General features: G+C 45.1%; 1 long non-coding RNA gene across 1 annotated transcript; it reads left to right on the top strand.

Moving 5' to 3' along the window:
* The first annotated feature begins 17,421 nt into the window (after nt 1-17,421).
* Nucleotides 17,422-20,698, top strand: LOC142764898 (uncharacterized). The gene is made up of 2 exons (XR_012883950.1): nt 17,422-17,533; nt 20,501-20,698. It is a non-coding gene; the product is annotated as an uncharacterized LOC142764898 (long non-coding RNA).
* The last annotated feature ends 6,615 nt before the right edge of the window (nt 20,699-27,313 follow it).

Genomic DNA, 27,313 nt, shown 5'->3' with positions numbered 1-27,313 from the left:
ATTTCGGCTACGCATCTTTATTTTCGTAACCGGATAAAAATGTGGTGCTGCTAAAAATACGAATAAAAAAAGCGTATTGCGTCTTGCATAACAATTTGTACATATGTAGAAATAATAATATTAATAATAATAATAATAATAATAATAATATACATTCATATATAATATGTACTATTCATTTTTCCCTTATTCTCTTTTATTATGCAAGAAGTTGGTGGGAGAAGTGTTTAATGCTGACACGACAGAATCGTTTGCCCCTCTCCTCAATAATCTCCCTCTTGATTTTTCAAATGCTGCTATATCTTATGTTCCTCATTGGCGCTGAGAATAGTACTCTTGTAATACTAATTATTTATTACATTCCTCATTCATGTTGCAAGTTCTCGTAACTTTTGTACCATTATTGATTTTTTTTATTCTCACTGACAGTTATGTACCCACTCCTGCTTGGGCCCGGAAAGGGCCTGCAGTATTTGTAAATGAATAAATAAAAGTGATATTATACATGTAATCTGAAGTTGAATCTACGCTAACCTACACCATTGATACAGTTCACACCGCGTGTTTCCTAAATTGTCTCCAAATCTTTTGTCTACATCAAAATATGTTCCTTTCTTCATATTTAAGAATGCTGCGTGCCTAGGATCATTCTTGAAGTGCAACAAGTGAAAATACTCGATTGCGCATTTTTCAGTAACAAGTTTGACGATGCTTGCGAAAGTGGCTTCTGGTACCTTGCTACATTACAGTTGACAACATTGATCATGTCACGACCTGAAGCGATTCAATAAGGACCTTCATTACACATCTTCTAAAACAAGTTTAATTGCGTGCAATCGGAATTATGAGAGCGATAAGAGAATGAATGCCGATATTAGTGTGGCAACGCCTTCTTGAACTTCCAGCACGTGGTTGCCATGATATCCGCTAATCTGTTGATGTCTTATGGTGTTTATTTATTTCATCCATTTTTCATTTCAATAGTGTTTCACTTCAGTAATCAATATGAGCACATTACTTCATTGAGCGAGACATTTAGCACGCAAAGTTTATGACGTTAGAAATTCGTTGAAGGCGCTCTGAAGTTTACAAGTGACATCGACTAAATGGTGCTGTAGTTGCTCTTTCGAATAGTAAAAGTGTAACTTGTACACCCATGCGTAGCCAACCAGATCACCACCCCATGAAGTGATGTTAAAAATAATCGGGTTTCTCTTGTTCTGTTTTCTTTTAGCTCCTTCTTATGAACCTCCGTCGCCCAAGTAAGCTTTTTAGCGTCTTCTTGCTTGCCACAAAGTTTTTTTATGTGCACATTGAAAGTCTACAGAAGCACTTGCGAAATCAAGACTTCAAAGATCGCACCAAATGTGCATCATCCTGGAGGCTGTCGCGCAATAAGAATTGTTGAGACAAATCTACATACAAATTCTAAAGGGAACTTTTCTTCCTGCTGACTACTTCTCACCTATATATGTCACATTGACGGCACTATCTGACCCGACGAAGCTACGCATATTTTAACCATTAAAGCATTGCTGGTACTTTGTACGTACCTTGCTTGGTTAGTGCTCAAATGAGATTCCCTAAAATGTTGATGCAGTGTCAGAATTCTGCTTGTGTTGCAATTGAGTTTGAGAAAAAGCCACTAAGGAAGTCTCGCTCTCTGCGTACTACAAATAAAGCGCTGAGTGATCAGGGATATTCATTGATTTGTTAGAAATTGAATGATGGCTATACAATGACGCCAACTACCAGCTATGTCTCCTGCGTACATGTTCAATACTTTCGATATGGAGATGCTAACGCCAACTAAGAATGGTGCCTTGAAGCAGAGCACATGTAGAGCTCACAAACAACGACTATGATTGCTACTACGGTTAAGAAAATGAACCTGCAGGGGCAACGTCACCGGTGCTTATTGAGGTATCATGTTGGGGAACTGAGAGGCCTCAGAGTGACCAGCAGACATCACTTCGTTCACGTAGAAGACGTTTATACGTAGAAATTTCAGTGTATATAAGTTTAATTAGGGCACATTTAATCTGACTGGTACATCGCGAATGATTTTTCAAGCCTTTGTGAGTCAAATAGCTATGAAATATCAGAGACGATATGACAATAAGGTTCTGTTTCAAAACATATTTACTTTTTGTTTCCAGAATTTCTGTTTCAGTGCAGCATTGCTTTCGATGGCCATGCAGCACTTCTATCACAAAGTAACAGAACAGCTGTCAAAAGTAACCATCAACAGACAAGGAAACGAGAATCAATTGATGGAGCCAGCTAGCACAGAATCAATCGTCAACTGCCTACTGCACGCTATTCTGTTGCGTTAAAGGTCACTGAAAGCACGATCACATGAATTTCTTGATAATATTTCGCAGCCGCATTGTCCGTTCAAGACGTAGGAACGGCAGACCAAGAGTGTGCTGTATGATTTCACTACATCATGGCCGCACGGAAACTAGTATTATTATTAACTTTATCGCAGGCCTTTATCGACGCATAAGAGATCAAGGGCGGCGAGCAGTGTCTACCAAACACCAGGAGCAATGTAGGTGATCTGTCACGTGAATTCTGACGTCTGTATGTTTGCTTTGAGAATGGTGTGACTCCTTGAAAGCGAAACAATGCAGTATTGCGCAACTTGCCTTAACTTTTCAGTGGTGTTTATTGAGGTGTCATGTTGGGGAACTTAAAAACACAAGAGTGACCTGCAGACATCAATTTGTTCACTTCGTTACGTTAATACGTAGGAGCTTCAGTGTATACAAGTTTCATTAAGGCACATTCATTCTGACTGGAACATTACGAACGATTTTTCGTGCTCTTATTGTCTTATTGTCTCTGATATTTAACTCCCAGGAGTCGAATATCAGAGACGATAAGGCAATAAGCTACACTTTGACAACAATTTTACTTTTTTATTTCCAGAAGTGCAGTTTCAGTGCAGCATTGCTTTCGATGACCATGCATCGCTGTATAGCTGTATAGCTATTAAAGAGAACCTTAGTAAACAGCGAAACAACAACCTATTGAGGAAGGCAGCAAGCACGGAATCAATCCTTAACTGCTTACGGCACTCTATTCTGTTTTGTGGAAGGGAAACTAAAGTCAAATAAAATTTTTTTCAGAGTGAAAGCTCAATGTATAAACACATATAAACGATTATACTATCAACAGCAGTGCACTATACTTACTGAGAAATTAAGGTAAATGCACGAAAACCCATGCGCCGCAGTAGGACATTCTCAAAATGATACCGATGACGTCAGACGAACCACCTACAACTAATCACTTGTTCTACCGGCACTAAATAAAGAACCAACCGGGCATTAAGAGACGCAAAAAATGCTGCTTGTTCGTTTCTGTTTGATTTATAGAAAAAAAGAACCACCGGATGTTACAATGGAGAATGGTGCGAGAGGTTCAAAAATTCAATTTTCGCGTGGTTAAACTTAGAATCACTGTACCATAAAGGTAGCATATAAAGTAACTCTTGTGCCCCGCCGCAGAGGTCTAGTGGCTAAGGTACTCGGCTGCTGATCCGCGGGTTGCGGGATCGAGTCCCAGCTGCGGTGGCTGAATTTCCGATTGAGGCGGAAATGTTGCAGGCCCGTGTGCTCAGATTTGGATGCACGTGAAAGAACCCCAGGTGGTCGAAATATCCGGAACCCTCCACTATGGTGTCTCTCATAATCATATAGTGGTTCTAGGATGTTAAAAACCACATATCAATAAATCAGCAGTAACTCTTGTTAAACTGGGCAGGTCGTCACATCTAGTGGGGCGCAGTTGAAGCAAAACACGTCCGCCATCTTAGAGCCAATGGCAGAAAATTGATCAATGGCCGTTGTTGCAGCTGTGGCTCCCACTGCTTCCGTTCTGTTTACTAGTGTCGATGACCACGCAGTAAAGCCGAGCAACACTGTGCACCGCAACAGTGACGTGAGCTGGTCCGCTTTTTAAGACGGGTAATTTGAAGTGCGCTAATGCGGTGCAGGTCACTAAAACGCCACTTTATTTCAAAATAAGTTGTTCCTTGGCACCAAAGTAATACTGCAAGGTTTCTGGACCGCTATTTTAATAATCAACGTTGACTGAATAGTTGCCGTTAGTGTCTCTTTAAAGATCCCTGAAAGCATTTTCACATGAATTTCTCGATAATACTTCGCTGCCCATTTGTTGGTTCGAGACGCGAGAACGGTAGACCAAGTACGTGTTGTATGATCTCATTACATGACTGCCGCACGTTAACTAGTATTATTACTACTACTTTACCACAGGCCTTTATTGATGCCTAAGAGATCACGGGCGGCGAGCAGTGTCTACCAAACACCAGGAGTATGGTACGTGTTCTGTCACGTGGATTGTGAGCTCTCTGTCTCTCTCTCTCTTTCTATATATATATATATATATATATATATATATATATATATATATATATATATATATATATATATATATATGTATATATATATATATATATATATATATATATATATATATATATATATATATATATATATATATATATTGTAGTGGGGCATACGCACCAACGTGTATGCGCCTTCGGAAGACAACGAAAAGCCCGTGCTCTGCTTGCGCGATAGTTTGTGCCGCCTTTGCCAGACTGGCTGTACGCCCACTTTCCGTTGCGACCTCGTTGCGACCTCGTTGCGACTTCTTGGCTCGAATAAACGTCATCACATTTGGTGGAGGCTGCTGAGATCCCCAAGAAGACCTAGAGCTCCGCTCTCGCAAGTTGCCTGAAAGACTACCGCGAAACATGACTGACGCAGTCGCCAACCAGCCCGTCCCAGCCCAGCTAGCACCATCGGCTGCCCCGTCTACCTGCCCCGGCGCTACTCGCCAGCGGGACCCACCAATCTTCAGCGGAAGTGATGAGCAAGACGTCGAAGACTGGCTGTCCTTGTACGAACGCGTAAGCGTCAGCAACAAGTGGGACGACGACTCTAAACTCGCTCACGTTATCTTTTACTTGGCAGACGTAGCTAAGCTTTGGTTTACCAACCGCGAAACCGTCATCGCCAACTGGTCCTCCTTTAAGACCCTCGTAACAGAAGCGTTCGGCCGACCAGAGGTCCGCAAGCTCCGCGCTGACCAGCGTCTGCGCCACAGAGTCCAGCAGCCTGGCGAAACGTTTACGAGTTACATTCAGGATGTGCTCGACCTCTGCAGGCGTGTTAACCCATCTATGCCCGAAGAAGAGAAAATTCGGGAGATTCTCAAGGGTATTGAGGATTGCGCATTCCAGATGTTGCTAGCGAAAAGTCCGACCTTGGTGGCAATCCTCGTAAGCCTGGGAAAGAGCTTCGATGAATTACGCCGTCAGCGTTCCATCGCCCGACAGAGTGTCTCACCACCAGATTCGATCTCGGCTGTCGCACTCGCAAATGTCAACGTTCACCAAGAAAGTCTGTCCAACCAGATCAAAGACTTCATCAGGGAGGAAGTCACCCGACAGCTCTCCCTGCTGCCGCATAGCGACGCGCCCACCGCAAGTCTGCCTTCGACACTGCAGCAGGCCATACGCACTGAAATTTGCGATGTCCTACCTACAGTGCAGGCCCCTTACGCATGCACTTCAGCAGCATCTAATCTCTCAGCTGTCAGCTACGCACCACCTGCACCATCTTCACCTCTCAGCTACGCAGCTGTGGTTGCGCGACCCCCACCGCATCCAGTATCCTTATCGGCTCCTCCTCCTCCAGCAGCGCCTCCGGTTTACAGGCCCTCACCTCGCTTTTTCCGTCCATCTAATGAGTGGCGCACCTATGACAACCGTCCTATCTGCTTCGCGTGTGGCATCGCTGGCCACATTGCACGCTACTGCCATCGCCGTCCCACACCTGCGTACGCCTCCTTTGGAACTCCTACCTATGCGTCGCAGCAGGCCACCACGTCTGCATACGAACAGAAGCACTCTGACTCGGATCGTCGCCCAACGACTTCTTGTTTCCCATCTCCTCGTCGCCGATCGCCATCTCCTATGCGTCGTAGACCACCTCCTGAGGAGGAAAACTAATCAGTGCAGTTCCAGAGGCAAGAACTGCAACTTCTGCGCAATTATTAAGGCCTCCATTTTCGCCGCGAAATGTCGTTGATGTCAATGTTGAGGGAGTCACCACACAAGCGTAATTGATACTGGGGCCGCCGTTTTTGTGATGAACGCAAAATTTTGTCGCAAACTGAAGAAAGTGACCACATCTCTCTGTGGCATCGTGCTGTCCACGGCTAGCGCGCAACGCATTCAGCCCTCGTCTGTGTGTACGGCGCGCGTCGTCATCCAAGACGTTTTGCACATCGTCCAGTTTTTTGTAGTACCATCTTGCTCTCATGACGTCATCCTGGGTTGGGATTTCTTATCAGGTCATGAAGCTATCATCGATTGTTGCCGTGCGGAAGTGTCCCTAGTGCCAAGTTGTGAATTTCTACCACCCGACCATTCACCACTGCTCTGCAAACTCATCGCTGACGACGACATCACCTTGCCTCCGGAAGCTTCAGTCCCTATTAGCCTTTCATGTGTGGCGTAACCTGACGCCACGGTGGTGTTTACGCCATCCCCTGTTTTTACTGAACGCAAGGGCATTGTGCTCCCATTTGCCGTTCTTACGATTGCGTCTGGTTTAACCGTAATGCTGGTTACCAACCACTGCAACTACCCCACTGGCTTGCTTCGTGGTGAAACGTTAGGATATGTGCAACCTGTCGACCATATCAATGATATTATTCTTCCCGACGAAACGCCATGTCAGATTGCCGCAATGGCTCAGGCGTCTGAGCCATCAAGCTCACCAGCCTTCGACAATGCTATTGACGCAGACCTTCCCCCCTCGCATCGCAGCCAACTTGTTGCTCTCCTTAACAAGTTTCGCTCTTCTTTCGACTTTCAGAAACCTGCTTTGGGCCGCACCACGACTGTCACTCATACTATTGACACCGGCTCACATTCGCCTCTGCGACAGCGTCCTTACCGCGTTTCTGCCGAAGAGCGCCGCGTCATTACGGAGCAAGTAGATGACATGCTTAAACGTGGAGTCATACAGCCTTCTCAAAGCGCTTGGTCGTCACCCGTGGTTCTGGTAAAAAAAAAAAGATGGCACCATTCGATTTTGCGTGGACTATCGCCGCTTAAACAAGATTACAAAGAAAGACGTCTACCCGCTACCACGAATAGACGATGCTCTTGACTGTTTACAAGGCGCCGAGTACTTCACATCCTTGGATCTGCGTTCTGGGTATTGGCAGGTGCCAATGGCTGAATGTGATCGCCCTAAAACAGCCTTTGTAACGCCGGATGGCCTGTATGAGTTCAAAGTCATGCCATTTGGGCTCTGCAACGCGCCTGCAACGTTTGAACGCATGATAGATACCATATTGCGGGCCCACAAGTGGAAAACTTGCTTGTGCTACCTAGATGACATCGTAGTCTTTTCAGCTGGTTTCCCGACACATCTTCGTCGTCTCCACGAGATTTTGACATGTCTAGCTTCTGCAGGCCTATAACTTAACACCAAGAAGTGCCACTTCGCAGCCCGAAAACTAACCATCTTGGGACACGTCATCACAAGAGACGGTGTTCTTCCGGACCCCGATAAGCTTCGAGCTGTCGCTGACTTCCCAATGCCCACATCACTGAAAGCGCTAAGAAGTTTCGTTGGTCTTTGCTCTTACTTTTGTCGCTTCGTGCGCAACTTCGCGTCCATCATTGCACCTCTGACTAGTCTGCTTTCCAACAGCAAAGGTATATCTGCATGGTCACCTGCATGTGACGACGCATTTCACCAGCTGCGCCGCCTGCTGACCTCGCCACCTATTCTTCGCCACTACGACCCCACTGCTGCCACGGAAGTTCACACTGATGCAAGCGGCGTTGGTCTTGGCACAGTTTTGGCACAACGGAAAGGCACCCAAACCGAATACGTAGTCGCTTATGCAAGTCGCGCTCTTAAGAAGGCTGAATTGAATTACTCCGTGACAGAGAAGGAGTGTTTGGCCATAATCTGGGCGCTTACGAAGTTTCGCCCGTACCTTTATGGCCGTCCTTTCGACGTGGTCACAGACCACCACGCTCTATGTTGGCTGTCCTCCTTGAAAGACCCGTCCGGACGTCTGGGCCGTTGGGCACTTCGATTGCAGGAATACGACATCCGTGTCGTATATCGTTCCGGTCACAAGCATGCGGACGCCGATGCACTTTCCCGATCGCCATTAACACCAGATGTGGCTTCTCTGTCACCCCCTTTTACCACCTTGTCACCACTCGACAGCACTGACATGCTTTCGGAGCAGCGTAAAGACCCATACCTTGCCTTGTTAGTCGACTACCTTACCGATCCGTCTTCTGTCCCTTCCACGAGAGCGCTGCGCCGGCAAGCAGCCCACTTTGACTTACGTGACAACATTCTGTACCACCGCAACTACACGCCTGGTGGTCGTAAGTGGCTCCTTGCTGTCCCAACTCATATGCGCTCTGACATCTGCATGAATTTCCATGCAGATCCCCAAAGTGCTCACGCAGGTGTCCTGAAAACCTACGAAAGGCTGCGCCAACGCTATTACTGGCGAGGAATGTATCGTTTTGTGCAGAAATACGTTCAGTCTTGCACCACTTGCCAACCGAACAAAACACCTCCGCGGCATCTTACTGGCATGTTACAGCCGCTCCCGTGCCCGGCTCGCCCATTCGACCGCGTGGGTATAGACCTCTATGGCCCCCTCCCATATAGTAGCTCTGGAAACCGGTGGATTATTGTCGGAGTCGATCATCTGACACGCTACGCTGAGACTGCAGCTCTACCGGCAGCGACCGCCCACGAAGTTGCACTCTTCATTCTCCGCAGCTTCATTCTACGCCATGGTGCTCCGCGGGAATTACTCAGTGATAGGGGTCGAGTGTTCCTGTCGGAGGTCATCCAAGCTATCCTCGCTGAATGCAACATTATCCACCGTAAATCTACCGCATACCATCCACAGACAAATGGCCTTACTGAGCGGTTCAACCGAGCACTTGGCGACATGCTGAGGATGTACACCTCCTCCGACCACACTAACTGGGACGCTGTATTGCCCTTTGTTACCTTCGCTTATAACACCGCAACGTAAGCGACTACCGGTTTTTCCCCGTTCTTTCTATTGTACGGCCGCGAACCTTCCCACCCACTCGACACTATACTACCGTACCGCCCTGATGCATCTGAGTGCTCCCCGCTTTCGGAAGTCTCCAGATACGCTGAAGACTGCCATCAGTTGGCTCGGCCTCTGACAAGTGAGGCTCAAGGTCTACAAAAGACTCGACACGACGACGCTCACCGCATAGCTCCTACATTTCGTGCTGGCTCCCTTGTGTGGCTTTGGGTGCCCCCGCACGTTCCTGGCCTGTCTTCTAAACTTCTGGCCCGGTACCATGGTCCGTACCGTGTCATTGACGTGACCTCCCCGGTGAATTACATCATCGAGCCGTTAACAAAATCGCCAGATTTGCGCCGTCGAGGACGCGAGACCGTACACGTCGACCGTCTCAAGCCCTACTACGACCCCCTCATTGTGCCTACTCCCTGAGTCGCCAGGATGGCTACCCTTCACCCCGGGGGTATTGTAGTGGAGCATACGCACCAACGCGTAAGCGCCTTCGGAAGACAACGAAAAGCCCGTGCTCTGCTTGCGCGAGAGTTTGTGCCACCTTTGCCAGACAGGCCGTACGCCCACTTTTCGTTGCGACCTCGTTGCGACTTCTCGGCTCGAATAAACGTCATCACTATATATATATATATATATATATATATATATATATATATATATATATATATATATATATATATATATATATATATATATATATATATATATATATATATATATATATATATATATATATATATATTTATATGTATATATATATATATATATATATACATATATATATATATATATATATATATATATATAAATATATATATATATATATATAGACTTTGAGAGTGCTGTGATTCTTTACAAGCGAAGCAATGCATTATGGCGACACTTGTTCAACATTTTTAATTTTTTTGTTCAACCTACGTTAGTTTTATTGCTACATAGCTCCAGGTTCGCTGGAGCAACTGCAGTTTTTTACGACCTTGCTCTTGTAGTACATATCGCACGCTGAGTTTCACTCCCCCTTAGGCTATTCTTAAATCCTTTTCATACCAGCGAGTGATATCCGAGCTTTTAGGAGGGAAGCACGCTGTGTCTTTTTTGTGTTCCGAAATCGAACGTCTCATATATTTGTGTTTAAAGACATGTTGAGTCGTCTTTGTGGGTGCAAGCTTCTTTGTATCCTCCCAGTACGTTAACTACATGTTTTTTTTTTGTATCCAGGATACCACGGGTGTCCATTAAACCACCGGCGGAGAGGAACATAGAGGAGATAATGCAAAATGAAATGTACGTGTGGATTAGTGTTTCAGTTTACGTGAAATTAAAGGAACATCTGTAACATTTCTACTGCCAAAGTCAAGGAATAAAGCGCACCATGTCTCGAACGGTTCTACAAAGCAAATACGTGGCAACTTTCGAGAAAGTTGCCGCGTATTTTTCTTGTAGCAACATTCGGTTATAGGAAGTTCGATAATTTGTTTCCTAACGTTTACGAGCATTTACATGCGTTTTGTTGTAGCGGTGAGCAAAACCTTGTTTTATATCTGAATATAGTTTACTGATGACGTTTTTGCATTTTTGCAAGTGTGTAATACTTCCGGTTTTTGTAACAAGCTTACGCTACTGCACGTTATTGCTATTATTGGATGCACGAACCACTTCGCAGGATTGCACTGGAGGCCAACAGAGTACCGGAAGTGAGACGTGTTGTCGACGAATCATCGAGAGAAATGTACGTGTCATGTCAATGACAGTGTTTCTATGTATTGTTTCTTCTTTCGGGAATGCTCGCTAGTGTTTTCCAAGCGAAGTATCATAGCACTGAGCAACGGGTATCTGGAGTGTCATTTTGTAATGTCTCTGGTGACGTTGGTGTCTTACATGTTTACAGATATTCTGAAATAAATATACATATTTGTAAATGCGCGTTTGCAGGTGCCAAAGGTGGCTTGTTTGCTATGTGCATGTAGATTACGTACAATCATCTTAAACCCCGGCAGCAAAATACCTATCCTCGCTTTATTAAACAACGAGCTTATTGCATATTTTTGCGTAAACAGTGTAGTGCGTGTGTGTGACTGCATGTATTATGCGTTTATCATTGTATATATCATGGTCATCACCCGCTACTTGGAGTAGCATGTCGTGTGAAATGCCAGACAAGCTTCTCCAGCTCCCCGTCAAAATATTTATATCTCCCTCTTTTTGCTTGCGCAAGTCTACGAGTTCCGTAACTTGCGCAAGTTTTGCTCATTTAGCGAAAATGGCGAGGAATAATAGTTGAAGATTTCAAAAAAACAGTGTACACTTAAAAAGTGTCAGTTTTCAGCTCTTCAGTGCTCTTCGAACGAACTGCCGAATCAGGGCAATTTTATATTTTTGGTAAGAAGAATGTATTTTCCAACCAAAAGTACGTTGATCATTTCGTTCGATACTTTCACAGAAAAGTGCACATCAGCGCAGTTTAAAGAGAGCCAAAATTAAGAATTGCCTGTAGATGAAAGTCTATATTCCACTTGCTTGTTTCAGTTTAGCATATCATGATGGAGCTCGGATAAAACGTCTGAGCTTTTTCGTTTGTTTCACGATACATGTGTCTAAAAGTTGTGATTTACCCAGTATTTCTATAAACAGTACTCCTAAAATAGTTGCACACGGGTATGGTTGTTGAATGTTTGTTCTAAAATAATGCTTGGTCACTGACATACGAGCTTATGGCCTTTTGGTAATCTCAGAAGCCACAACATATATAACGAATCTGGTCACGCGTTGCCAAAACAAAAGATGAAAGTTCTCGTGCACTTGAACTAACTCCCTATGCTTTAGTCATTATCATAAAGGCCTAAATATTATTCGACGTTTTGAGCCAGTAGCTTGACCAAACTAATATTGTACCATTAGCAATGACGTGTGCATATGTAGTTAATGTTTTACCATATTCATTTACCATGATTTTACCATGGCATTACCATGTTCTCGCAGCCAAGTGTAGAAAACACCCGCTTTTCGTTCACTGCGTTGCATTGTCAGCGCAGCGTCAAAAACGCCGCAATCTTATGAACAATGCATATATGCATATGCTATGAGCGAAACACGAATAAACGTTGCTTTTTGTTCGACACTGTTGACAAGTATGAACTCAGCACACAGATTAACGTGGTTGTGTACCGAGCAAGGGCTTGAACTTTCACTTCGTGATTTACTCGTGCAACGGACGGATGGACGGACGGACGGCCGGCCAGCCAGCCAGCCAGCCAGCCAGCCAGCCAGCCAGCCGGCCAGCCAGCCAGCCAGAAATTTCTGCGATTATCTATGGTCTTTAAGTATAGAGAGCTCCGTAAAGTATCACGTTGTGACAGTGACAGTTACTGTTAACACGCAATACCAGTCCTAATTTACGTTTATTCTCATTCCATTAACGGCAGCAAGGTGTGGGTCGTCATGACTAGCAGCTGTCTGGCCATCGCATTCATCTTAGTATTCCTGGTCCTCTTCGTCTTCGGCAACGATGGTGACTATGTTTTCTTTGTTCTTGCTATCGAAAACCACGTAACTTAGAATAATTCTGAAACTTAGAACCAGGCCGTTATATGGCTATTGCTACCAGCGCCGCCATGGTGGTCTAGTGGCTAAGGTACTCAGCTGCTGATCCGCAGGTCGCAGGATCAAATCCCGGCAACGGCGGCTGCATTTCAGATGGAGGTGGTAATGTTGTAGGCCCGTGTGCTCAGATTTAGGTGTACGCTAAAGAACCCCAGGTGGTCGAAATTTTCGGAATCCTCTACGGCGTCTCTCGTGGTCATATGGGGGTTCTGGGACGTTAAACCCCACATCTCATCAAATCAATCAATGACTATTGTTACCATTCCGCGGTAATCGATGCTTTACTAGAAAGGAGGACTCATGCGACCGGTGCAACAGCAGCACTCTTTCAAAAAATTTAGATATTTGTATGAAACAAGAAAAAAATATCTGCCGTAAATGGTATTGTTCTCTTCATCCACCATACACAGCTACTGCAAATTGAAGCCCTTTAGGTGCCTGTAGACAGTGATTTTCCAGTGAATTCCACAACGCCAACGCTGCTCCAGTACATGACGATGCTTCAAATTAAGATCTATCTATCTATCTATCTATCTATCTATCTATCTATCTGTCTATCTATCTATCTGTCTGTCTGTCTGTCTGTCTGTCTGTCTGTCTATCTATCTATCTATCTATCTATCTATCTATCTATCTATCTATCTATCTATCTATCTATCTATCTGTCTGTCTGTCTGTCTGTCTGTCTGTCTGTCTGTCTGTCTGTCTGTCTGTCCGTCTGTCTGTCTGTCTGTCTGTCTGTCCGTCTGTCTGTCTATCTATCTATCTATCTATCTATCTATCTATCTATCAATCTATCTATCTATCTATCTATCTATCTATTTATCTATCTATCCATCTATCCATCTGTCTGTCTGTCTGCCTGTCTGTCTATCTATCTATCTATCTATCTATCTATCTATCTATCTATCTATCTATCTATCTATCTATCTATCTATCTATCTATCTATCTATCTATCTGTCTGTCTGTCTGTCTGTCTGTCTGTCTGTCTGTCTTGTCTTGTCTTGTCTTGTCTTGTCTTGTCTTGTCTTGTCTATCTATCTATCTATCTATCTATCTATCTATCTATCTATCTGTCTATCTATCTATCTATCTATCTATCTATCTATCTATCTATCTATCTATCTATCTATCTATTTGTTCCAGCGGAAATAAGCGATGAAGACGGTTATGGTGGCCCTAGCGCTCTCAGCGGAGGCAGTAGTGGTGGAGGGGGCGGTGGAGGTGGAGGCCCTCCCATCCCTGAACTATTTGTGCCGGACGCACCTGAAAGTCACCCAACTGCCGTAAGTATTCACATATTCACCAAGCTGATCCCACTTTTAGGCATCGGTAAAACACGAAAGTGCGTCGTGTTTTTGAAGAGGTAGTTAAGCATTTATTGTGCGTTGTTTCAATGCAAGGGCAAAGGAATGATTGCTACAGAAACAAGTTACAATGTTACGCAATTAACGGCAAGCAGCTCGAAACTTTCAGCGCACACCTCAAGTAGAAAGCACGCACGAAATGAGCATACACAACATGAGCGCGGACTAACGACTGTTTCAGCTCGACACTTAAAGCACGCTGCTCAAACAAAAAGCAAGACGCACAAAACGAACGCTCAAATCTACACAGTAGAAGCGAGAATAGTCACAGTCCTAACTTCTTTGTTTGTGAGCAACTGGCTTCTTTCGTAACCGTGGCCGCGGCAGCGAGCGAAATCACTTCGTACTCTTCCGACTCACGAGTCTGATGAGTGTGAAGGATAGGATAGACGACGGAGCTGGCGATGCCGGGAACTTGCCGATAAACGCTGATGGGGAGTGAGAGACAGAAGACTTAGATGGGCAAAGCGCGCAGTGATTGACCGTTGTTTTCTACTGGAACATGTCAATCACTGCTAAATGTCAATGAGACACAGAAGACTCGAATAGGACACAGAAGCCCCCAGTCCGTTTTGAGTTAACGCGCTCACTGCAAATTTTTATTGTTCAACAAGGCGCAAGAGAAATCTCCCACCGGCACTACCTTGGAGGTCAAGATCCAGTGCCTATATATACGGGGTGGCCAGTGAACGGTTGTGCAGTGTGAACAGTTCTTTTTTTTTTCACTCAAGAAACTCGTTAGTAGACACTGTCTGTGTCGGCGTTGCGAGGTGAGAGGAAAAGCGTATGAAAGGAGAAAGACGGGGAGGGGTCTACTATGCGTATTGGCGGTGTAAGCGCTGCTGGGAGAGATGTTTAGAGGAGGGTGAGCGGTGAGCGAGGAGAAGCGGCGTGCGTCGGCCTTGCGAGGTGAGAGAGTGGAAGCGAGGGAGAGGAGAAAAGGGCGCGCATGCGCTGTAAGGGTAGTACGCCGCACACCAGATGAAGTTCGACCAAATGGCGCTTCGCATCTAGAATCCACGCGATCAGTAGAGGTATCGGGGACGCGACGAACACACCGAGGGCAAGGTCCGGCAGGTGAATGGCGTTCGCTAGTCGGCTGAAAGGCATGGCCAGTTGGAATAAAGATGACAACCACTCGCGAGCGAACAAAACATGCACGTGGTGGAAGGTAATGTCAATTATTTTCTTTGCTGCCAGAATATATCACCGCACTATTGGCAAGCGCGAAAGACCGCTTTATAATTCAAGAAGCGTACGGAGAGCTAGTCGCTTAGACTCTGAAAACATAAAACTACTTCACTCAAGAGACATGAAGAAAGAGGCTTCTATATATTGTTAGTCAGCGCTGGTCTCATCCACATCTCTTTTCTTGTGTCCCATTTGCAGGCGGGCGCTGTCTTATTTTTTGCGCTTCATAAGTTGGTTGGGCCCCTGCCCCGAACTTCTGAGAAACAATGAAAGGGGAGGGTGAGACTGGCTAAAAGGTTCCCTTGTGCTTTCCCCTAATTACTCCCGTTACATGCGTGGATAGATCCGACGTTTCCAAGATACATAAATTGGTGATGCGACTTCCAAATTAGCAATAATTTTACACAGAACATGAAACTCCCAGGTTCTCCAAAAAGTTTATCTATTACTAAGCATTTTTAAACGAACAAGGTAAATTAACTTTGAAATGACGTTTTAGTGGTATTTTTTTCACTTCGTTCTCAGGCAGTGCCGGTAGCTGTATCTCTTGTTGTTTCTTATTCTAATCATTTCTAAGCAAAATAAATTATTGAAGGACCCTTGGGAGAGCAAGTGAAACAGTGCTGTTGTTTTGTTTTCAACTACACTCTAAGAAAAAGTGTGGAATATTCTCGGAAAAGTTCTGCTACACAACAATAATCGTCGTCAGACTTGCTCGCATTTCTTTTCTTGAAAACCCAGCCCTGGCCACTTCGCTGTCGGGAATGCTATGTCACACTTGTAACGTGCACGCCGTTCGCGACCGTGAACACAGGAACCATGGTGATAGCGTGAGGAAAGTACTTGAAGTAGATGACGAATACTGTTGTCTTGCCGAGACACTCCATGGTCAAACTACATTGGTCGCCAAACTTGGACCGAAAAGTGTGGGAAACCTATTGCCACAGACATCAACGCCCGCCGACGATTGATGCGCGACTAGGAGAGAAGGGGACAAAGAACCGAAACAAAATACTCAATAAAATTTTTTCCTTCAAATAGTTGTAATTGTATATATGGTAAAGTTAACTAACTATAAACTTACCTTACGGTGTATCTCACGCGTGCCTAAATTGTCTCAATTTTTCGTCGAGTGCCTTGAATCGGGAGGAGGGAACGGGGGCTATCCAGGCGACTGGCGATCAGAGCTTGTGTTTTGTTCGGCGTGCTTTTTGGTTCAGCGCAGTGCCAGGTCAACAAGGCATTCCTAACTTTTCCGTGGTTGTTTCATGTGTTCCTTCAGTACTCTGTCTATATTTTATGTGCTCTTTACTGGTGTAACATTCAAGAGCTGAACTAGCTCACAGAATGTGTAAATGGCCACTCCTGTGACGGCCGACTGCTTTCGCTGGTGCACGGCCGGCATGCATTCGGCTTCGGTGACGGTGAACGTGTTGTGCTCTCAGCTTTGGTGACGGTAAAGCAACGAGACGCTGCACTTTACGGCTGACAAAGCTATATTTTAATAGCTGCTGTTTCGCTGCAGTTGTTTTCGGTGATTTGGCATCGTGAGGTTTCGAACTATTGTGCTGTTGCGCTCGTGAAAAGTTGCCTCACACTTGCCTCGGCGAAGTTTTTCGGGCATGTTGTAAGTACATCATTTGGATAATAGAACAGATTTGCTTCCTCAAGCTTTGTTTTTTTTTGTTTTTCTTCTCCCGCATGCATTTAGCGAGCCACAAGGCAGAATAAAAGCGCGTATTAAGAATGACACCTGAAAGGTCAGCATTTAAGGAAAAAATCTATTTCGTGCAATGTCGGGCAAATGTTTGACGTCGCAAACACTTCCGCTTGTGACGTCGTACTTTATTCATTTCTTGTTTGCAGTTAGTTGGCTCCTCCTCACGTAGGTTGCAACGGTGGCAACGAGATGCCGACTACTGAATCCATGGGCTTTTATGCATATAACTTGGACACTCCCCAAACACTGAACTTTTTTAAAGTGATAAAAAGATCACTATCAGGGGGTGGCGTAGCTAAAGATAAGTTTCAGACGGCAGACAACTGTACAGCAATGCGCGCTCGATGTCTTAATTTACCGATGACATTTTCCAGGTTCTGCCGACGCGCGCTCGTAGTACCCAGCGCACCGAAAGCCACGCAACCGAAACGACCAAAGGCGAAGGGACCTGGCTCACCCAAGCCACCACGCCAGCACCTACTACTTGTAAGGAAAGGCCGAACTTACGTCGCGAATGACATTTTGGTCGCAGGATTCCGACGTAGGCTGATCCTGCAGTAGTAACTTCAGCTATTTAGTGTTATCCTTTGCCTTAAAGTTGTTAGTCTGCGCTGGTACCGTCTACATATTTCTGGTTGTGTCCTGTTTGTAGGTGAAGTTTTATGTTTTGTGGTTTATGAGTTGGTTGAACCCCTGCCCGAACTTCTGAGAAAAAATGAAGGGCGAGGGTGAAAGTGGCTAAACGGTCCCCTTGCGCCCTCCCACCATCACTCCCGATAGATGCGTGAATATATATATGGCTTCTGACAAAAAAAAAAGAGCCCTTAAATGTACACTTCTTTCCTTCATTCATAGCAAGGGTCTCGTTCTGGCAGACTTGGTGCCTTCAGGCAGCCTACGAGGTATATGGGTCCGCGGCCAGCTCGTATTCAAATACTGCGGGACGCCAAACAGACAGAAAAAGTGTTCCACAATCGCCGTCAAGGTTGCAGGCGGCGCCGACTTAAACTCCGACGTTTATGTATGCACATATTGTCGCGGTGCAACAATATGTCTATATGTTGTTGCAACGCGCACAGAGGATGACAAGAACTTGGGGCTGCTGAAGAGCATGTTCGACATAAGCTATACAGCAAGACGTCTTTTTCGTCTTTCTCCAAAAATCCACGGTCCCAGTAGCCAGAGTCAGCAAAACATTGCCATTATCTATCGCTTTTACCTATACATACGTGTCAAATGCCTCTCCTTATAAGAGCATCGCGCCGATGCTAAATCAGATCAGCAATATTTTAGGGGCGAAGCTTCTTAGCCCGCTGGTCGTTCCCTCCTCCGTATGTAGTATGCAGCCACCACTAGTTTATGACTCTTTCAATAGATAGCGTTATGTATACATGTACTTGGGAATAATATACCTAGATGGCGTTAGTGATTTTCACAACATATCCGTGAAGTGGATCACGATGAGTGGGACATAGCATCCATCCACTCATCCGTGTGTCCAACCTTCCATGCTTCCGTCCGTCCGCCCGTTCTCAGTCTCTCTGTCTGTGCATGTTTCTGTGAGTCATTCTGTCTGTACGTGTACGTACATCCATCTGTCTGTCCGCCCGTGGTTGCTGTTCATCTATTCGTTCGCCCGTTCACCCAAAATCACAGCATATCTACAGAGTAGAGATGATGAGTATGCATATATTTAAGGGAAAGAAGTGTATACTTCAGGGCTCGTTTTTCCGTGTTTTTACACAATAATAATTAAATCTAACAGACAATAATGCCAAAGAAGATATAGTGGATTATTAAACCGAATTATAAGAAAAATGTGAAGAAAGAAAAGTGGAAGAAAATATAACTTGCCAAGGGCAGGAACCGAACCTGCGACCTTCGAATAACGCGTCCGATGCTCTACCATTGACCTACCACGGCGGCTATCCACCCAGCCACTTTATTGGTTATATATGTGAACTTAAACGTGGGAGTGTCAGTCAGCGCCGTCTGTAGCCATGGTAGTGAGTGTGGCACACTCTTTTATGAGCCTGTTTGGCGTCACGTAGCACGTGAACTTGTTACGAACTGGCAGCTGACTAATAGTCCCTCATATACAACCTAAGGCACCAAGTCTACCAGTACAAGGCCCTCGTTAATGAACAAGGAAAAGAAGTGTATACTTAAGGGCTTGTTTTTCCGTGTTTTGACACAATATTAATAAAATCTAACAGACAATAATGCAAAAGAAAGCATAAGGAAGGTAATTAGACCGAATTGTAAGTTAAATGTGAAGATAGCAAACTGGATGGAAAGATAACTTGCCGTGGGCAGGAACCGAACCCGCGACCGTCGAATAACGCGTTCGATGCTCTACCACTGAGCTACCACGGCGGTTGTACTACCAGCCACTTTATTGGATATATATATAATAAAGACGATAGTCTTTCTTGGGGACCTTCGACGCCAAAATTTATGCCTGTCTGTCTGTGCATTGGTCTGTTTGTCCGTGGTAACAATATCCCTAACGGCACCAAACAATATCTCAAACGGCCAAGCCAATCCGCAGTGCCCGCAATTATTTTTCAAGTTTGAGCGTTCATGCTTGTGCGATTGTCAATTAAAAACAACTATTGCGCATATCGGAGGTACCATAACAACACTTCGATATTTCGTATGTGTGCCTTTTTACTAGAAAAGGCACACATAACCAATTCCAAGGACCATAGCGTTCATCACGCTGCGCTGACAGTGCAACGCGATGCTGAAAAGGGCAAGTGTTTCCAACGCTTTGCTAAGACGACACATATCTGTCTAAGCAGCATAGACAGATGTGTCGATGCTGATTGAAAAAAAGCAAGCGACGCGGCACAAGTGACCTATGCATTGCAGCATTTGTAGAGTGGAGATTGTGTTATTCTTATTCGCTCGTAGAGGGCAACCAGACACGATTAAATAATGTGGCTCGATGTTTATCTGTGAAAATAGTGATTGCTTTTCCGCACAGAGGCGATCAGCTATAAATGTGGCATGACTATCACTGTGATCAATACTCTGTGCACATCAAATTGAGTAGCGTGGCGGGTGAAATTGGAGACCTCCGCAGTGGGGCACAATTGCATCAGTCCGCCTTCTGAAGGCGACATGGCTAAATTTGACAACGTGTGCTGCGCGCGCTTGTCCTTTTCTATCTCCCAGACTGTTATTTTAATTGCTGGTTGATTATTCCTACAATTTTGCTTTTCGATGGTTCTGAAAGCATGTGTACTTTTACAACTATCACATTAAAAAGATACCCTTCCGTGTCGGTCAATGGCGACTTCAAAGAGGTCGTCCTGATACCGTACAACAGTACTGATCCCTATGGAAGTTTTCAGGAAGGTAGCTCATCTCGGTTTCAAAATATTCATATAACAGAACTCTTTGTGAGCACGTTCCACCAAATACTATTCCAACTTGTGCTTTGTGCAGCCACAACCACGCCGCAACCTCTTCTGTGCTCGGTCTCCGAGACGGCCACGCTGGTTTCCCTGTACCCGGACGACAACCTGTGCGACATCGTCATGTACACGCACGTTCGCGCGAGCAAGAACCAAATTGTGGCGGTTGACGACATGGACAGCTACACGACGTTCACCACCGTCTGTGGAGTAAAATACTCGAAGACCACCTGTGGAATTTCATTCGACGCTCGGTGAGGGCAGTTTGTCTACAGACAGGAATACACAAGATTTGTTCGACACGGCCGGATTTTAACATGAAAGGGACCTTGTCCATACCGGCTCCGCTTAGAAAGTTCCATCACGCATATGACGTTTTAAATGTATACTAACTGATTGCCAAGAAAAAGTCAAGAAGGAAAGATTCTGTCACACGGAGTCGGACCGGAAACCTCTCAATTCAAGCGGGCGGCTCTAAACCTTATGCCAAGGAGTGTGCGTTATCGATAAAGCTAACTTCAAGTCATTCAAATTGTTAAGGCGTTTATTAGCCGACAACGAGCGAGAATATACAATGGCGACAGTCACAGCCAAGCACGGGCTCTCAGCGCGAGCGGCGTCCTTGTTGGGTAGCCCCACTAGAAGGTACTCAAGAGTTCGACCCATTTCAGAGTTCGGAGGCTTCGCTACAATTACCCCGGGGTCGAAGAGGGAGCCGCCTGGCGACCTAACAGCTTGTTACTATGAGCGGGTCATAATAAGCCTTCAGGCGCTCCACGTTAACGATGTCTCGCCCACGGCGGCGCATGTCCGAAGATTGTTCAACGGGTTCGATCAGATAATTGACGGGTGAGGTGCGACGGGTGAGGTGCGACGGGTGAGGTGGTATATATATATACCATACACCGTTTGGTGGTGCTAAGAACTCCGAAACCTTGGCTCATTTTCTTATCACTAGTGAGATAGCATGATGAGCTCGCGTTGGGTAAATAGCTTTGGGCGTTGCGATTGCTCTAAATGTTGTCGCCTCGACCCAGTGCCACCTCCATGAAACGTGGTCTTTCCGGCTCAGTCCTCCGAGATGGCGGGAGCGCAGCGCACGCCCGCCATCTCCGAGGCCATGCTCCTGCGTGCGCGTTCATCAGACTCAAAATTCGGGAGAATATGAAGGCCACTTCGTTGGCTGTAGCGGCCGTGTTTACGTAAGGAGCGCACTGATGGGCACGACAAATTAAGAATTGTATACTTGTGCTGTGTTTTATTTGTGTATACTTGTGCACTTGTTTCGTGCGTCTTTTTTTCTGTTTGAAGAGTGCCTTTTAAGAGGATCCGAAACATTTTTTTGAATAACCATGGAATTCAATATAGGAGGGGAAAAATGATAGGAGGGGAAAAAAACGACACGTGTGCCTCATGATCTTGATAACGTTTTTCTTTGTTTTCTTCGAATATGCGGCTTTTTCAGTGTGATCACACACGCACGCATGGATGACGGCCTCTTGCAGCGATCTCTGTAACAAGCGAGTGCGCCATGCTCAAGTCAGTGAATGGCTGATAGATGGGCAATATACGCGAGATTTTCGAGCGTCTTCCGTGATTTTTCAAGAGAAGAGAAAGCAATTTTAAGCTGACTTTGATAGTTTATTGTCAATTCTAGGCCATGTGCTGCGCTATAACATTTGGCTCACGTGTTCTCAGGAGCCTCTACTACTGATCGGCAGCGTTTTTCGACCAGGCTCAAAAAGTGTTGCAGGGCCTCTTTAGGTGTCGAGCAGGGACAGTTGTTAGTCCGCATTCATCCTGTGTATGCTCATTTCCTGCATGCTCTTTGCTTGACATGTGCGCTGAAAGCTTTGGGCTGCTTGCTGTTCTTTACGTGACTTTGCAGTTGTTGCTGTTACTGAAAGAACTCACAACAAGCGCTCAACTGTATCTGTGAATACACGTTTCACTTTCGTGTTATACCGATTTCTAGATAGGAGAATCGGTATAGTATACTTAATCTCAATTTGTTCCTTTACCTAATCTGCATCATTGTTGTATGCCTCAGTATTGACTTATCATTTTCCTTTGGATTGCTCACTTTGTTTTCCGCAATTTAATATGAAGCCCTTTGTGAGCCTCCACGTTTACGCTCCGTTGGTAAGTATATACTGGTAATATGCCGCTGTTATATATACCTACCTCTTGAGAGGTAGTGCTTGAAGAACTATAACTAGGGCCTAATAGGCTAATAATTATGATCACAATTAGGATCATATTAAGTCATAATTAACCATAATTATCAAGAAGAAGTTGAGCTGTTGCAGTCTTCAGTTTTAAACATCCCAAGCAGACTTAATAGGCGACCAACGTAAAAAGCTGAAAGAAGCAAGGTGATCACAAGCTGCTGTATTGCTGATATTGTTTTTAGAAGTAGTGCAAGATGATAACGTTACTTTACACGCATAGAAGATGTTGCTTAGCGTCTATTGAATGAAATGCTTTACAATCACACCGGCACCTTGACAGCCGCGAGTTGAATTTCGGGGCCTTATCAGTATCAACGAGTTTGTACCTGAGTTCCCTCATCAACTACATTTAGGTGCGAAGCATCTTTTGCTCGGGTGTATGTACCGCGGCGTCGGCGTCCGCACTCTGTTTACGCATGCGCAACTTCTTTCTTCTCCTACGCTCCCTCCTCTCACATTGCAACGCCGATGCAGGGAGCGTCTTCTAACGTACGCTCGCTCGCCCTTCTCCTCTAGGCATTGCTCTTAGCGGCCTTTACACCGTCACTTCGCATGCGCGTACCCTGCCCCTTTCTAACCTCGCAACTCCGACGCAGGGAGCGCCTGCTAGCGAGTTTCTTGAGTGAAAGAAAATTGGCATATCCCACGTACAGTGGGAATCGATGATATGCGAAAAATGAATGAGGAATGTTGACATATTACTTTAAAATCAGCACAACGTTACGAGGTGGAAGTAAGTGATGCCGTACTTGACTTCCGTCTCATAATTATCATGTTAGGATGTGTCGTTTACCTTCGTCATCTATTCACATCACGTGATACCAAATTTAGTATATGTGGAGCTAGTGAAACGGCCGCAAGCACGCTATGAGCATGGTATGATGTCATGTTCTTACATGACACGCATGTGAGGACTATCATGCTTGCACCAGTAATATGTTTCAGCATCCATTGATATCACGTTGCACCAAATTTTGTATATGTGGAGCTAGCAAAACAGCCGCGAGCGCATCATGAAGGGCCCAATATACTCCAACGTAGCGTTGACGCGCGCGCACGCTACAGGCACAGCGACACTACGTTAGCAAACGCGAGCACTCTACAGTCTGACGCCAGGTGCGACCTGCGTCCGTCGGCACGACCCGACGGCAACCGGTGTGAAATGCGACATGCTGCATTTCGCACTGATGCGTTGCTCAAGCAACACTGCGTCTCTCTCTTTTTTTCGTTACATAGGGATGCCGGATGTGCTGAAATGCCCGTGCGTCAAAGCAACGCAGTGCGGCGCGCACCTCGAGTATATCGCAGGACTGGCGCCTGGCGTGGCGACGCTAGCATGACGCAACGAAATGAACACCAGCGAGCACGCGCACTGCGTCACGCCTAAATGTATTGGGGCCTTGACTATGGCATGTAGTCATGTTCTAACATGACTCGCATCTCAATTATCATGTTTGCACCAGTCACATACCTTCATCTATTAATGTCACGTAATACCCAGATTAGCATATGTGAAGCTAGCGATACAGCCCTGAGCGCTTCATGAGTGTGGCATGTAGTCATGTTGTTACATGACACGTATGGCGTGATTATCATGTTTGGATGTGTCATTTACCTATTTCATATGTTCGCGTTGCGTAATACCGATTTTGGTACATCTGAAGCTGGTGAAACGGCCACCAGCGCATCGTGAGCGTTGCATGTAGTCATGATGTTATATTACACGCCTCTCATGATTATCATGTTTGCTCCAGTTACATACATTGGTCAGCTGTTCACGCATTGTAATACAAAATTTGGTATATGTGACGCTAGCGAAACGGCCGCGAGCGCATCATGAGCGTGGCATGTAGTCACGTTGTTACATGACACATACGTCATGATTTTCATGTTAGGGTCTGTCGCTTGTGATCGCCATGCAATTATGTCATCATCATCATCATCATCATAATCATCATCAGCCTGACTACGTCCACTGCAGGACAAAGGCCTCTCCCATGTTCCGCCAGTTAATCCGGTCCGGTGTTTGCTGCTGCCAATTTATACCCGCAAACTTCTTAATCTCATCTGCCCACCTAATCTTCTGTCTCCCCCTGACCCGCTTTACTTCTCTGGGAATCTAGTTAGTTACCCTTAACGACCAGCGGTTATCCTGTCTACGCGCTACATGCCCGGCCCATGTTCATTTCTTCTCGATTTCAGCTATGATATCCTTAACCCCCGTTTGTACCCTAATACACTCTGCTCTCTTCTTGTCTCCTAAGGTTACACCTACAATTTTTCTTTCCATTTCTCGCTGCGTCGTCCTCAATTTAAGCTGAACCTTCTTTGTAAGTCTCCAGGTTTCTGCTCCGTAGCTAAGTACCGGCAAAATACAGCTGTTATATACCTTTCTCTTGAGGGATAGTGGCAATCTACCTGTCATAATTTGAGAGTGCTTGCCAAATGTGTTCCACCCCATTCTAATTCTTCTAGTTATTTCAATCTTGTGGTTCGACTCCGCGGTTATTACCTGTCCTAAATAGACATAGTCTTTGACAACTTGAAGTTGACTATTACCTATCTCGAAGCGCTGCTCTTTTCCGAGGTTGTTGTACATTACTTTCGGTTTCTGCAGATTCATTTTAAGACCTACCTTTCTGCTGTCCTTGTCTAACTCCGTAATCATGAGTTGTAATTCATCCCCTGAGTTACTCAGCAATGCAATGTCATCGGCGAAGCGCAGGTTACTAAGGTACTCTCCATTAACTCTTATACCTAACTGTTCCCATTCTAGGCTTTTGCAAACCTCCTGTAAGTACGCGGTAAATAGCATTGGGGAGATTGTGTGCCCTGCCTTACGCCCTTCTTGACTGGTATTCTGTTGCTTTCTTTATGAAGCACTATGGTAGCAGCTGATCCCCTGTAGATTTCTTCCAGAATGTTTATATATACTTCATCGACGCCCTGATTCCGCAGTGTCTCCATGACGCGTGATAATTCTACTTAATCAAACGCCGTCTCGTAATCTATGAAGGCTATGTATAGTGGTTGGTTATATTTTGAGCATTTCTCTATTACCTGATTGATAGTATGAATGTGGTCGATTGTTGAGTAGCCTGTTCGAAATCCTGCTTGTTCCTTTGGTTGATTTATTTCTGATGTTTTCTTTACTCTGTTAGCAATTACTTTTGTAAATAGCTTGTATACTACAGAGAGCAAGCTAATCGGCCTGTAATTCTTCAAGTCTTTGTCATCCACTTACTTATGTATTAAGATGATGTTAGCATTCTTCCAAGACTCTGGTACTCTTCACCGTCAGGAGACACCTCGTAAACAGGGTGGCTAGTTTTTCTAACACAATCTGTCCTCCATCTTTCAGCAGATCGGATATTACCTGATCCTCCCCAGCAGCTTTGCCTCTTTGCATGCTCTCCAAAGCTTTTCTGACTTCTATCATTACTGGTGTGGTGTCATCTGGGTTACTGCTAGTTCTTATAGTATTAAAGTCGTGGTTGTCCCGGCTACTGTACAGCTCTCTGTAAAACTCCTCCGCTATTTTAACTATCCTATCCATATTGGTAGTTATTTTGCCTTCTTTGTCCCTTAGTGCATACATCCGATTTTAGCCTATCCCAAGTTTCCTCTTCACTGCTTTGACGCTTCTTCCGTTTTTAGAGCGTGTTCAATTCTCTCCATGTTATACCTTCTTACGTCGGATACCTTACGCCTATTAATCAACTTCGAAAGCTCTGCCAGTTCTATTTTGTCTGTTGTACTTGACACTTTCATGATTTCACGCTTCTTAATGAGATTCTTTGTTTCTTGGGAAAGCTTGCCAGTGTCCTGTCTAACTACCCTGCCTCCAACTTCCACTGCACACTCCGTAATGATACTCGTCAGATTACCATTCATTGTATCTATGCTAAGGTTGGTTTCCTCACTAAGAGCCGAATACCTGTTCTGAAGCGAGTCTCTGAATTCCTGCACTTTCCCTCTCAGTGCTAGCTCATTGATTGGCTTCTCGCGTATCAGCTTCTGTCGTTCCTTTCTCAAGTCTAGGTGAATTCGAGACCATACCGTTCTATGGTCACTGCATCGTACCTTGCCAAACACTTCCCCATCCTGCACGATGCCTGTGTGTGCACTCATTATAAAGTCTATTTCGTTCTTATTTTCACCATTAGGGCTCCTCCATGTCCACTTGCGGTTTCCTCGTTTTCTTTAGAAGGTATTCAAAATCCGTAAATTATTGCGTTCTGCGAATTCTACTAGTAGCTATCCTCTGGCATTTCCAGTACCGACGCCATAATCTCCTACTGCCTGGTCTCCCGCCTGCTTCTTTCCTACTTTTGCATCAAAGTCTCCCGTAAGTATTGCATTCTGTGTTTTTACCTTACTCATTGCCGATGCCACGTCTTTATAGAAGCTTTCAACTGAAGCGTCATCATGGCTGGATGTAGGCGCGTAAGCCTGTACCACCTTCATCTTGTATGTCTTATTCAGTTTAATTACGATACCTTCCACCCTTTCATTATTTCTATAGTATTCCTCTATGTTGCTAGCTATGTTTCTGTGAATTAGAAACCCCACTCCCAGTTCTCTTCTGTCAGCTAAGCCCCGATAGCAAAGGA

The sequence above is a fragment of the Rhipicephalus microplus genome, chromosome 6 (genome assembly GCF_043290135.1).
Source record: "Rhipicephalus microplus isolate Deutch F79 chromosome 6, USDA_Rmic, whole genome shotgun sequence".
Lineage (NCBI taxonomy): Eukaryota > Metazoa > Arthropoda > Arachnida > Ixodida > Ixodidae > Rhipicephalus > Rhipicephalus microplus.
The sequence above is the reverse complement of the archived record's forward strand: the minus strand, read 5'-3'. Positions and strand labels throughout refer to the sequence as shown.